Genomic DNA, 12,574 nt, shown 5'->3' with positions numbered 1-12,574 from the left:
GCACAACCTCATTATTTATAATGATCTTGCAATCCAGTGGAATCCCTCCTGTATGTGTCCATGATAGCAACAAGTTTGTGAACATGTAGCAAGCTTGTGATTCTCGACTTAAACAAAGTATGGAAGAACCACATGACTTTGACATATAAAACTCTGTTACCCTACCCCTTTTAGGCTGAAAAACGAGACCATGCATAACTGCATTTGAACCTATATCTAATAAGAAGCTTTCAAGCTATTCATATAGAGCATCTTCTAGTGGCTATTGAGAATTACGAAAGAAATGCAAACTCATTCCACTCATTATCTAGCTATTAAATATTACGTAAGAATACAAAACTCAGAAAACATATCTTCATTCATTTTTCCATTTTAGGATGGAATGAACAACGAGTTCAATTTATACCATTTTTTTGACACCAGAATGCTGGACAACCAACAATGGATAGTAATTTATATAAACTTGATTGCTTTCTAGTGATGAAATGTGAATCCACACTTTTCCAATGAGAATATTTTTAAGCGTTGAAGACTTCTTATCTGAGTTTTTCATGAAGATGTGCCAACTATCACAAACCCCTAAGGTCAGAACAATGCATGGGTCATAAACTTCCGATGTGTATTTCTCATTCCAGCTTGAGTAAAATCTATCAATAATTGTTCTCGTTCTATCCCATTTCTTCCCATACTTTACTACATAGTGCACAAATGTTGTACCTCTTCCTCCTTTGGTTTTCATAGGTAACATGTTTTTGGCTCCAAAAATTCCCAATTCAAGCACAACTATAGATGGTTTCCATAATTGTTTAGCAGTTAGCCATAAATCACTGCTTAAATGGCAACCTCATCCATTACATGATATCCCCCATCAAAACAGAAACGTAGATGAATTCTTCCATGGTACTTAACATCTAGTTCTCCATTTACTTTTTCTCAATTGAACCACCTTGAGCTTACCATACTGTAATCTAGTCTCCTTTCAATTGTATTTAGTGCAATTCTAGTTTGCCCTAAGTCCTCCACATCTTTGTTACCACCGCTACTATGTCGATCCTCCACGAATAACACAAGTTGTTCCTCAAATGGTTCAGCTACCACAAATATCAAATCTTCATTCCAAAATTTGCTTGACAAGGTTTTAGAATTAGAAGTTCTAGTCCTCAAAACCTATATACTCAGTTGCACCCTCACTTTGAGCTCAAGAAAATTTATCTTTTGAAGAATCTGCAAGTCTTGGGATTCAATTACATTGACCCTCAGATACCATAATTTTGGGGACAAATATACTTTTGATATTGTATTCGACATACCTCCTCTATCAAACTGCCAAGCCTCTTGGAATGTTTCATCTACCTGTGTTCCCATCCAAACTGTAACAATAATATCACCGTTGTCTCTACCGTCACCTTCCAACCTAAACCATGAAGGTGCTAAAGGGCTGTATGGAGGAACTCCTGTTGGAATCTCTGAGAGATCAAAGCAGACTCCCACAAGGAAGTCATCCCGTGAATTACTTCCATCCTATACATAAATCTCAATAGCGGGAGCTGATTGAAGTGTATCTTTGCCAAAGGCAAAGATCTGGTCCCATTTAGGCTATATAATGTTAATAATCCACGTGTACAACCAATCAAACCAACTGCATGTCTTTGTAGACTGTTTACAAAGAAATTAAATGTAGCTTAATGTTGAATCCAAATTTTACCTCCGGGAGCCCAGTCATTTCTTGCACAACCTCATCATTTATAAGGATCTTGCAGTCTAGAGGAATCCCTCTTGTATGTGTACATGATAGCAACAAGTTGGTGAACATGTAGCAAGCTGGTGATTCCCGACTTAAACAAAGGCTGGAACAACCACGTGACTTTGACATGTAAAAGTATGTTACTGTGCCCCTTTTAGATTGATAAACAAGATCATGCATAACTTCATTTGAACCTATATCTAAGAAGACACTTTCAAGCTATGCATAGAGAGCATCTTTTAGTGTTTCTTAAACATTACGAAAGAAATGCAAACTCATTCCACTCATTATCTAGATATTAAATATTATGTAAGAGAACAAAACTTAGAAAACAAAGATTCATTCATTTTTCCATTTTAGCATGGAATGAACAATGAGTTCAATTTCTCCCATTTTTTTCACACCAAAACGCTGGAGAACCAACAATTGATAGGACTTTCTATAAAATCAATTGCTTTCCAGTGTTCAAATGTGAATCCCCACTTTTCCAATGAGAACATATTTGAGCACTGAAGGCTTCTTATCTGAGTTGTTCATGTAGATGTGCCAACTATCAAAGACCCCTAAGGTCAGAATAGTGCATGGGTCATAAACTTCCCATGTCTATTTCTCATTCTAGCTTAGGTCAAATCTATCAATAATTGTTCTCGTTCTAACCCATTTACGCCAATACTTTGCTACATAGTAGGCATCTCTTGTACCTCTTCCTCTTTTGGTTTTCATAGGTAACATGTTTTTGACTCCCAAAATTCCCAATTTGAGCACACCTATAGATGGTTTCTATCCAAGTATTTGTCTGACCAAGAATCATGCCACCACTTTTTTCCACCTGCGACAACTGTGCATGTACATTGGCACCATTGTCGACCAAATCTTGCCACCACGTTTTTCCACCAGCAAAATTGTGTATGTACATTTCCATAGTTGTCAACCATTACTTCACAAATTTAAGCCTGCATCATAAATTTGCATTTAAGCAATAATCTACGTAGACAACCCACTTCGAGTTGCTCTTAGAGTAGTTATTATGCATGAGTGAAGGGAAAGCCTCGGAGTGGGAAACTAGGTATCATTTATCCTTATAAGAGCGAAATAAACCAACAAGGTTTGAGTTATAAGTATGGATGGAGAGATCAAGAAAGTGTCAAACGACCCTAGATGGATGGAAATAAGAAGGCTCACCCTGGAAAGAAAGAAGGAATTGTAGAGGATATGTGTGTGTGTGTGTGTGTGTCCCACTTGGGATATTCTCACATATAATGCAAGTTACTACACCTATACCTTAACTGGACTTATTCGAACGGATCCACTTATAGTACCATCCTGAAAACCATCGTTGGCATTACCATCAATTTATTACTACTTAAAAGATAGTTATGCTACTGTTGGTACTAGTTTGAGGTCACGGGGACTTCACTTGGGGAGAAATACCATACCACATGGGTTCATATTGGGGAATATTTCTTGAGGAACCAATGACATAATATATTGGGTGATATATAGGGGGAAGAGGATTTTTATATTAGCAGGAATAAAAGATGGAGCCCAAAGTTAATGAAAAAAATAAAGAGGTATAAAAAATGTTAATTAAAAAACGGATACCTACAATATCTAGTGAAAGTATGGGTTTTTAAATTGGAAAAGTGTATTGGGTTCATATTGGTAGGGGGTTAAATAATTTGGTTTTTAGAGGTATTTTCAAATATGTAGTCAAATTAAGTGTATTGTTTAATATGCTACAAATGCACATGACATGTCAGAGGTTCAATGCGTAAAGCCCCTGTGTTCAAGGTAAGCTATTAATGTTTATGACTATCGATCTCGAACTAGGTATGTTGCTGCTAGCTTTGGATTTCACCTACCATCAGAATTTGGATATATATCTTGTTAAGATTATGTCCCGATACTAGTCCTGGGTCTCTAGTTCCTTAGTTAGGACTCACTACGTGTATTGTAGGGCTACCTACACCGTATTAGTTCTTTCCGGTAAAGAGTTGGTAAAGGGGATGGGGTTCCTGACATGCCATTCATCCATGCTAATGTTCTTCTACGTCCCTTCCAGGCCTAAAGACTATTATCTTTCCACTCACTAAATTAATGTTCCTAGGTTTCACGCATTTGAACATGGCTTATAGTGACTTACAGTAGTCCTTACCTTAGCTTACGAAAGAAGAGAAGTGCTACAAAGAAGGATAGGCCACTACGAAAGAAGTGAAGTGCAATACATCCTTACCTCTTTTACGTGGCCATAAAATGGTCAGATTACATCAAACCCACAATTGATGTTTCAGTAAGTTGATGGAGCATAAATTCTTCGAATGGGGATGCTGAAGCTGCATTTAATGATTGGAAACTAGGAAGGTATGACATCTATACAAGACATTATTCCATTGTTGTGCCTGAAATTTACACCGTTAGTATCAAAATTATTTCACCGTTAGTATCAAAATTATTTCAGGATTTTCCATCTAGCCAAAAGGGAAAAATTATTTACAGTTATTTGTCTTCTGGGTGGTATTGACAATCGTCGATCTGGAGGCTAAACTTTTGAATTCAGGATATAGCATAGCCAAGAGTACCAACATCACCCTTTCCAATAAGAACCTGAATGCGGTGCTTGAAGCCTTGCATGACAAGATTATTTCTTATGGCTTTGCTACTAACAAGGAAGTAATGGGTGCAAATCCAGTCTATGGCCTGGTGTAGTGTAGAAAGGACAAAACCCTCTCTAGTTTCCTCAAATGTATTACCGTCGCAGAGAATCAAATTCGTAACTTCTTCAATGTATATGACGAGAAATTCATATGTGATGGTTGTTTCTTGTGATATGAGAGTAACAATTTCTATGCCCAAGCCACAGGCCCTGGTAACACAGTTCTACGGTGCCACTAAGACCAGCGACGACTGTAATCAGTTCTCTAAAGTGGCCCAAAATTTGATAGGAACTCTGATAACGGAAACTCCCAAATATGGTGGCCTTTTTATTGCGAATACGAGTGGACGGCCATCAAATAGTACCATGTATGCTCTTCTTTGTTTCCTGTGCTCTATTAATGAATGAGGGTGCAGTGGATGTCTGGGTGCAGTCCATGTAAACTGTGTATCTTCAACAACTGATTTCACCCTCTCAAGACAAAACATACCTTGACACTACAACTATGACAAAAGAGGAGTCACATGTTTCATATAGCCAACTGCTTGTCCATGCACAATGCAAAATTGTTACTCATCAACCCTGTGTCTTCTAATAATACATAAGAAGTTATTTAGTGGCAGATTCGTGGTGGGGCTAGCTGTTACAAATAATAAAAACCAAATGAATAATTTCAATGTAAATTCAAATGTACATCAAAATATAATGTGGGCTTTTTTTGAGATGAAGATTATGAAGATTAAGCTTTCGATTTTTGAGATAAAGTACCCTTTCGAGATCGAGACCCAAAATTAAATACAGTAGCATAGCTAAAATAAAATCCAACAATATATCCAGTTTAAGTAGTTTATTATGATTGTGATCTTGATCTTTATACTTGAGTAGTAGAACCCATTACCTAAATTACATCGTAGTTCGTACTTCATACCTGATACATGGGGTGATAGCATGGGCGCCCCGACTGATGGTTATAGGTTAATGGGTAGACCTTTAGTGGTGGTAGATCTACCTATGTCGTAGCATTCACAATAGGGCCAAATTAGACGCATCAAAAGCGTGGATACATACTAGTACCACGTTGGGTCTTGCAGTGAAAGCTCAAGGTAGGGCGGATATCCCTCCATGAAGAAAGCACCGCTCAATGGGGTCAAGGTTAATAACGGAATGGCACGAACTTCATGCGAACAAATATTATTCGAATTAGAGGACCACCCTCTAATTACAGTGGAAGGTGTGAAATTAATAAGTACTATAACAACTAAAATTACTTTATCTTTGTTGGTATGGGAAACTGTTAAGTGAAATGGTGGGTTGGTTTCAAGGAAAAGTTTAAGGATGGAAAATTATCTTGTAGTTTACAGATATTAGCGAATTTCACTAGTTTTTAATATGCAAACTATAAAATGTTTATTAATATATTTGTAAAATTATTCAAATTTATAATGATTTTATATATACTTTCTATATAATGTTGGTGATTATTAAACTAAAACAATTTTATATTGTAAAATTAGTGTAAATCATTTTTTTTAAAAACAGAAATTGGGGAATCTTTTTTTGATAAATCAGATAAAATTAACCCAGTTGCAAATATTAACCCTTAAAATTTTCCATAATTAATTCATAACCCTTAAAATTTTCCATAATTAATTCATAAATATAAAGTATAAAACATAGGTTTCCTAAATTAAAAAACCCGAAAGAAAAACCCAAAAAAAAGATTGAGTGTCACTTCCCCATAGGTGGACGGTGCTTTCCCAAGTAGGAATGAAAGGAAGGTCCCGATGCAGAGATAATAGGCAGAAAGTCCAAGGTTATAGCTGGATACCGTTAGGGCACTTATTTCTTGATCGGATGAGGCGACAGACGGGGACCGAGTGCTTCAATACCTTTGAGCATCTCGTTGAACGATTCCTCTTTATTTCAAAAACCCAATATTTCCACTCCATATTTAATAGTGGCTATCACACATGTTTTCCTAGATTGAATCTCTTGAAATTATTTACAAACTCAGCAGGGACTACCGTTGCCTGCAACGCTTGTTTAAAATATTATTGACATATAAATTAAATATTTAAATATGGTTACTAGTTTGTATTTAACATTATGGTTGGAAATTCTATAGTTTGCATTTAACCATTAAAGTTTACCCAAGTTTACCCAGTTTACTCTTTTGAAATCTAAATCAAAATCTGAAATACGTATAATAAAATGTATAAAAAATACGAAAAGATAATAAATTGTTTTAATTTTATTTTTTATTAATTTTAGTAATTGTTTTGATTTTATTTTTTTTATTAATTTTAATATTCAATTTAAATAAGATAAATGGTAAATTATAATCCTATTAAGTAACCGTATAAACATACACACGAATAAATGCTATTAAATTGTGAGTAAACATTTCAAAATATACCCAAATCATTAACTATGGACTATAAAATTGAATTAATTCTTGACTACGAAATTGAGTTCTGTAGACGCCACGTAATTAAGCTAACGTAACCAAAAACTCAATCACTTAATTCAACTTAAACATCTTGTCGAGAGTAATTAGGAAGCATGGGAAACTAACGAGTTATTCTCCGAAGCCCGAACTGTCCATCAAATGCTGAATTTTGTAAGTACTTAAGCACTTTTTGTGCTTTTAAAACGTGTAAAATCGTAACTCTTGCATAACCAGTAATGTCAAATACATGATTGTCACCTCATGAACTTGTCCTGAATTTACTGCATATATTTTGGTTCTGAATCTTGCATAACGAGTAATGAAAAACAAATGATTGTCGGCTTATAACTTGTTTTGAATTTACTGCATATGGTTGATAAGAGGCAAAATTCGACATGCTCTCCAGCCGCAATATTGTGGGAAAAGAAAAGAAGTATTATGTACATTGTTAGAGCTTGTGCACCTAACTTATCATTGGGATTGCATGACTTATGTTTCACCAATATGTCATTTTACACTAGTTTGTTAATTCTGTTTTAATGAAGAGGTTAATGTTCATTGGATTATGGAATAGGTAAGAATTGCTTATTAGAATTAATCTTAATTATGTCGTAAGGAGTTTCCCTCTGAAAATAAGTCTCTCCCATGCTACCTGTGTTGTTGTGAAACGTTGATTTTGATGTTAGACGATTCAAATAACTTCTACCATCGGATTGAAAAATACAGGTATTTTCAGTTACAATTCGGTAGGAGCATCTTCTTCTCATTTGGGAGCCTCACATTGGTTCTCTATGGTGTCTTTCAAACCAGTCGACCCAACCCTCACTTCAGTTTCTCATTCTGAGTGTTTGTGATGGGAGGGTTTTACTCTAGAACTCCTTCTATCAACAATAAGCTCGTCAATGCTCCAATGACCTCTTCTTCTTTGGATTCCAGGTTATTTGCAACTGCCTTGACGACACATCCACTCAACGACTAATTCTTTGCTCCATCATTCGTTCTCAGGTACAATTTCTACATTAATAGGGTTTTCCTTTCCATGGTTAGAAGCGGCAGTTTCCTAGGATTTTCCTTTCTGCTTCACAGGCTTGGAGGCAGCTAGGGTAGCTAGGGTTTATTTCCTTTACTAGGTAATTTGTCAAATAAACCCTCAATAATAGTCACATGGTTCCTGCAAAATTATCTTGATTAATAGTTCAAGTATATAAATTGTCACTTTCAACCACTTATTTGTTGATTATAGGTGCACACTTGCTATCGCGTTTACCAGAAACATGTTGTATCAATGACAGGGCACTGTGTTCCTAATACTAGTTACAATCTAGGGTTAAATGAATAGTGTACAACATACATGAGATAATGAAACTTATAGCAATGAAAATGTTACTAGAACAAGGATCTCTCCAAATAAGAAAAGCTTGAAGTCTCTCCCCTTGCGTATCAAAATCACCCAATACAGTCTGTATCCTTGCAACGAAAATCCTTAATCGATCATATCTTGTTGTAACAATTTTAGAAGCCTCAGAGATTTGTAATGGATCAAATTCGTCATCAAGTTCGTCGTGATCAACGGTATTTACATGGGAAATTCGTGTATCCTTGTGTAGTGGCATCCTAGACCAAAACCTATAGGGGCATTCTCCAATGAAAAAAATGTAGAAGACAACTGTTGGTACCATGAGTTCTAGGTACCAAACCAGGACAAGGAAGTGGAAACGCACTCAAATTATTATAATGGGATTCCTCCACTGACATATATCATCGACCCATTTAGAAACAAATGCAACTCCAGAGAGAACATTCGTAATTTTGAACTAGTTAGCCTTACTTATCCTCTTGCTCCACATATTAGACTCTGTATCCAACGTATATTTCACCAATTCCTGCCTTAAAGGTGGCTTAGCACGAGCTTATCCCAATCCAACAATCTTCATTGTTGTGTTTCTTAACATGTCCTGCTGACTTAGGCTCAAAGGATGCAAATAGTTCATCTTAGGAAGCAATTGTTGAGAGTAAATATGAACAACATGAAACAAAGTAGAGCAAGAAAAATGCACTGCAAGTTCAATTTCTCCCTTTTTTTTCACAATAGAAAGTTGGAGAACCAACAATGGATAGGAATTTCTATAAACTCGATTGCCTTCTAGTGTTGAAATGTGAATCCACACATTTCCAATGAGAACATCTTTGAGTGATGAAGAATTATTATCTGGGTTGTTCATGTAGATGTGCCAATTATCAAAGACCCCTAAGGTTAGAACACTACATGGGTCATAAAACTCCCGTGTGTATTGCTCATTCCAGCTTGGGTAAAATCTATCAATAATTTTTCTCGTTCTAACCCATTTTTGCCCATAATTTGCTACACAGTAGGCATCTGTTGTACCTCTTCCTCCTTTGGTTTTCATAGGTAACATGTTTTTGGCTCCCAAAATTCCAAATTTGAGCACACCTATAGATGGTTTCCATAACTGTTTAGTAGTTGGGCTTAAATCACTGCTTAAATGGGAAACCTCATCCATTACATGATATCCCCAATCAAAACACAAGCATAGATGAATTCTTCCATGATACTTAACATTTGGTTTTCCATTTACTTTTTCTCAATTGAACCACCTTGAGCTTACCATACGGTAATCTAGTCTCCTTTCAATTGGATTTAGTGCAACTCTGGTTTGCCCTATGTCCTCCACATCCTTATTACCACCATTACTATGTCGATCCTCAACCAATAGCATAAGTTGTTCCTTAAATGGTTCAGTTGCAACAATGATCAAATCTTCATTCCAAAATGGGATTAACAAGGTTCTAGAATTAGAATTTCTAGTCCTCAAAACCTGTTTACCCAACTGCACCCTCACTTTGAGCTCATGAAAATTTATCTTTTCAGGAATCTCAAGTCTTGGGCTCCAATTACATTGACCCTTATATACCATGATTTGGGGATAAATATACTTTTGATCTTGTATTCCTAATACCTCCTATATCAGACTGCCAAGCCTCCGGGAATGTTTCGTCTTCCCGTGTTCCCATTAAAAATGCAAGCATAATATCACCTTTGACTCTACCATCACCTTCCAACCTAAACCATGAAGGTGCTAAAGGGTTTTTTGGAGGAAATCTTGTTGGAACCTCCAAGAGATCAAAGCAGACTCCCCTAAGGAAGTCATCCCTTGAATTGCTTCCATCCCATATAAAAATCTCCATGGCAGGAGCTGATTCAAGTGTGTCTTTGCTAAAGGCAGAGATATGGTCCCATTCAAGATATGTTGTGTTATGAATTTTTTGTGTTCGAACAATTTCGCCTCCCACTCTCATTTTCACAAATAGATCACCTACATACCCTGTAACAAACCAAATATTTCAGAACCAAAATTAAACTTACCAAACTATGAACTATTCCATGAGTGTTTTTGAGAATGGAAACTCACACATTATGCCTAGATTCTAAGCAACAAATGCATAGGGACAATAATTTAGTCAACTTTCTTAGCCCTATGGAGTCCTTACCATGCCACAATTCTTACCAACATAATGAACATCATTGCATCTCTAAAGAATATCAAGCTAAGAAAATACCTATAATTTAACTATTTGCAAACAAGAGTTTGAATCATTCGGCATGAACTTTATTAACTAAGAATATTATTTTCTCGAGAAAAAAACAATGAGAAACCTCCTAGGCTAGAAAATTCCATCTCTCATGACATCTCTCGAAAATTTATTCATGTTCATATATTTGAAATATTTTCTTAAAGTGACTAGTCTGGTGTCCTATGGAGATCAAAATTCATCACTAATTTTGACACTAACTACAGTCTATTACAATTAAATTGAAAACTCCTTGCAACCTGAATTTAATTTTCGAAAGATTGCTAAATATCATCAATAGAGGAACCATCCTAGTATACAAGATTTATCTATGCATGGCTGAATTTTTTTATTACAATATAGTGTGAAAATAAATCTCAAAATAGAGCATTACCTGTAGAATTTCTGGATGGAAGTGCTCTTGCCTTCACAATTCTTCCAAAAAGACATGCCATTTTCTCAACCAAATAATAAGTATGACTCTCATTGTGGCCTAGATAACAACTGCCAAAATCCTTCATGAGATATTTTATAGTCATAATTGAGGGCTAAGCCATGGTTGGTCTCTCCAAATGATGCATTGCTAATGCTGCTAGGTGATCCACTTTTTCTACTTCTCGGGGCTTCGTGGCTATTGCAGCAGTCTTATCTTCTGTAGGTGGACGTGGTTTAGCTTGTGGTGCTTTTTCTGGTGGAGCTTCCCAGGGAACTTATCTCTTCCTAGAAAATGACGACGTTTACCTATAGTTCTTTTCTTATCATTCCAAACCTCGATTTCCAGTTCCTCATGAATCATTGTTGATGTATCACTTACAGTAAACTCCAATTTCTCATTCCAAGTAAGATTTAGATCCTTATACTTCGTCTTTGTACGCTTGCGATTTTCGCAAAAATCAACCTTCACAAATGGACTTGTTGATCCCTCTCCATCCTTTGGCATGAGGTTCTTTGACTCTCACACCTCCACAATTACTTTTGTTGTCATCATTATTATAGGGCACACTTACCTCTATGATCAAAAGAAAGGGTTATACATTAACAGAGTAGGAGTTGATACAATTACTCTTATATACCAATCTCAATTCTTCTTTAGTCCTAAGTACCTTTGCAAATTTTTCCTAGAAAATTATAAAATGAAGTCTGAAATGAACAGTGGAAAGAATGCCCATAAAAAAAGTCCTACCAGAACTAAAATACACAAGTCTTCTGTCAAAAAGGTCAAAAACACCCAAATTATCTTACTAGGGATAATCAATCCTAACAAACCAGATAACCTAAAATACTATGTATTAATAGTTCAAGTATATAGATTGTCACTTTCAACCCCTTACTTGTTGATTGTAGGCACACACCTGCTATTGAGTGTACCAGAAACATGTTGTATCAATTACAGGGCACTATGTTCCTAATACTAGTCACAATCTATGATTAAATGCACCATGAAACCACTATGTGAATAATCAGGAATTTATATCCTGGTCCAGGATCCAAAATTATTGTCAAGTGAACCATTATGCCAAATGTATAAATGTCACTAAGACCCTTCTCAATTCTCTTGAAGGGCATTTAATTCATGGAGAAATTGTTGATTTCAAGCAAAATTTTCATATATTTATAGCTAAATTTTGTTGGAATGAGACTCACAAGACCCCGATCGAGTTATATTTAACACATCCCTGTGACATCCAGAAACTTGTCCTAGAGAGGATTGTTGAGCATGCTTTGATGATGATACCAAGAATACTGAAAATGATCTTCTGAGGCCTTTTAATGGATAAACCAAAAGCTTCCTCACTTCACCTACTCTCACCCACCATGAATTTCTCTTCTTTTGATCGTGGCTACAACTTGATCCTTCTTCTTTCTGGGCCTCTTTCACTTGCTCCTTGTTTTCAGCTTGTGAGATGATCCTGAGTATTTGAATCTAGCCTGTCGAGACCAATGAAATAAAGGAAACACAACCAAGGACGTTGACACCATTGATGATGAAGATTATCCAAAGGAGGAGCAAAAACGAGAAGACAAGATTTAAAAGAAATTTGTTACTAATTTTGAATTTTTTGCCAAGAAATTTCCCATTTTCTACCTTACTCTTCCTATTCTTCTTATACATACTAATCATGAGTCGAGTGTTTGG

The 12,574-nt window shown here is 35.9% G+C and overlaps 1 pseudogene; it reads right to left on the bottom strand.

Moving 5' to 3' along the window:
• Window positions 1-8,156: 8,156 nt before the first annotated feature.
• LOC149177896 (FT-interacting protein 7-like) lies at window positions 8,157-10,976 on the bottom strand (annotated as a pseudogene).
• Window positions 10,977-12,574: the final 1,598 nt, after the last annotated feature.

Source organism: Pinus tabuliformis, chromosome 4_1, assembly GCF_031772625.1.
Source record: "Pinus tabuliformis cultivar Carrire ecotype Pingquan chromosome 4_1, CPIR1, whole genome shotgun sequence".
Lineage (NCBI taxonomy): Eukaryota > Viridiplantae > Streptophyta > Pinopsida > Pinales > Pinaceae > Pinus > Pinus tabuliformis.
The sequence above is the reverse complement of the archived record's forward strand: the minus strand, read 5'-3'. Positions and strand labels throughout refer to the sequence as shown.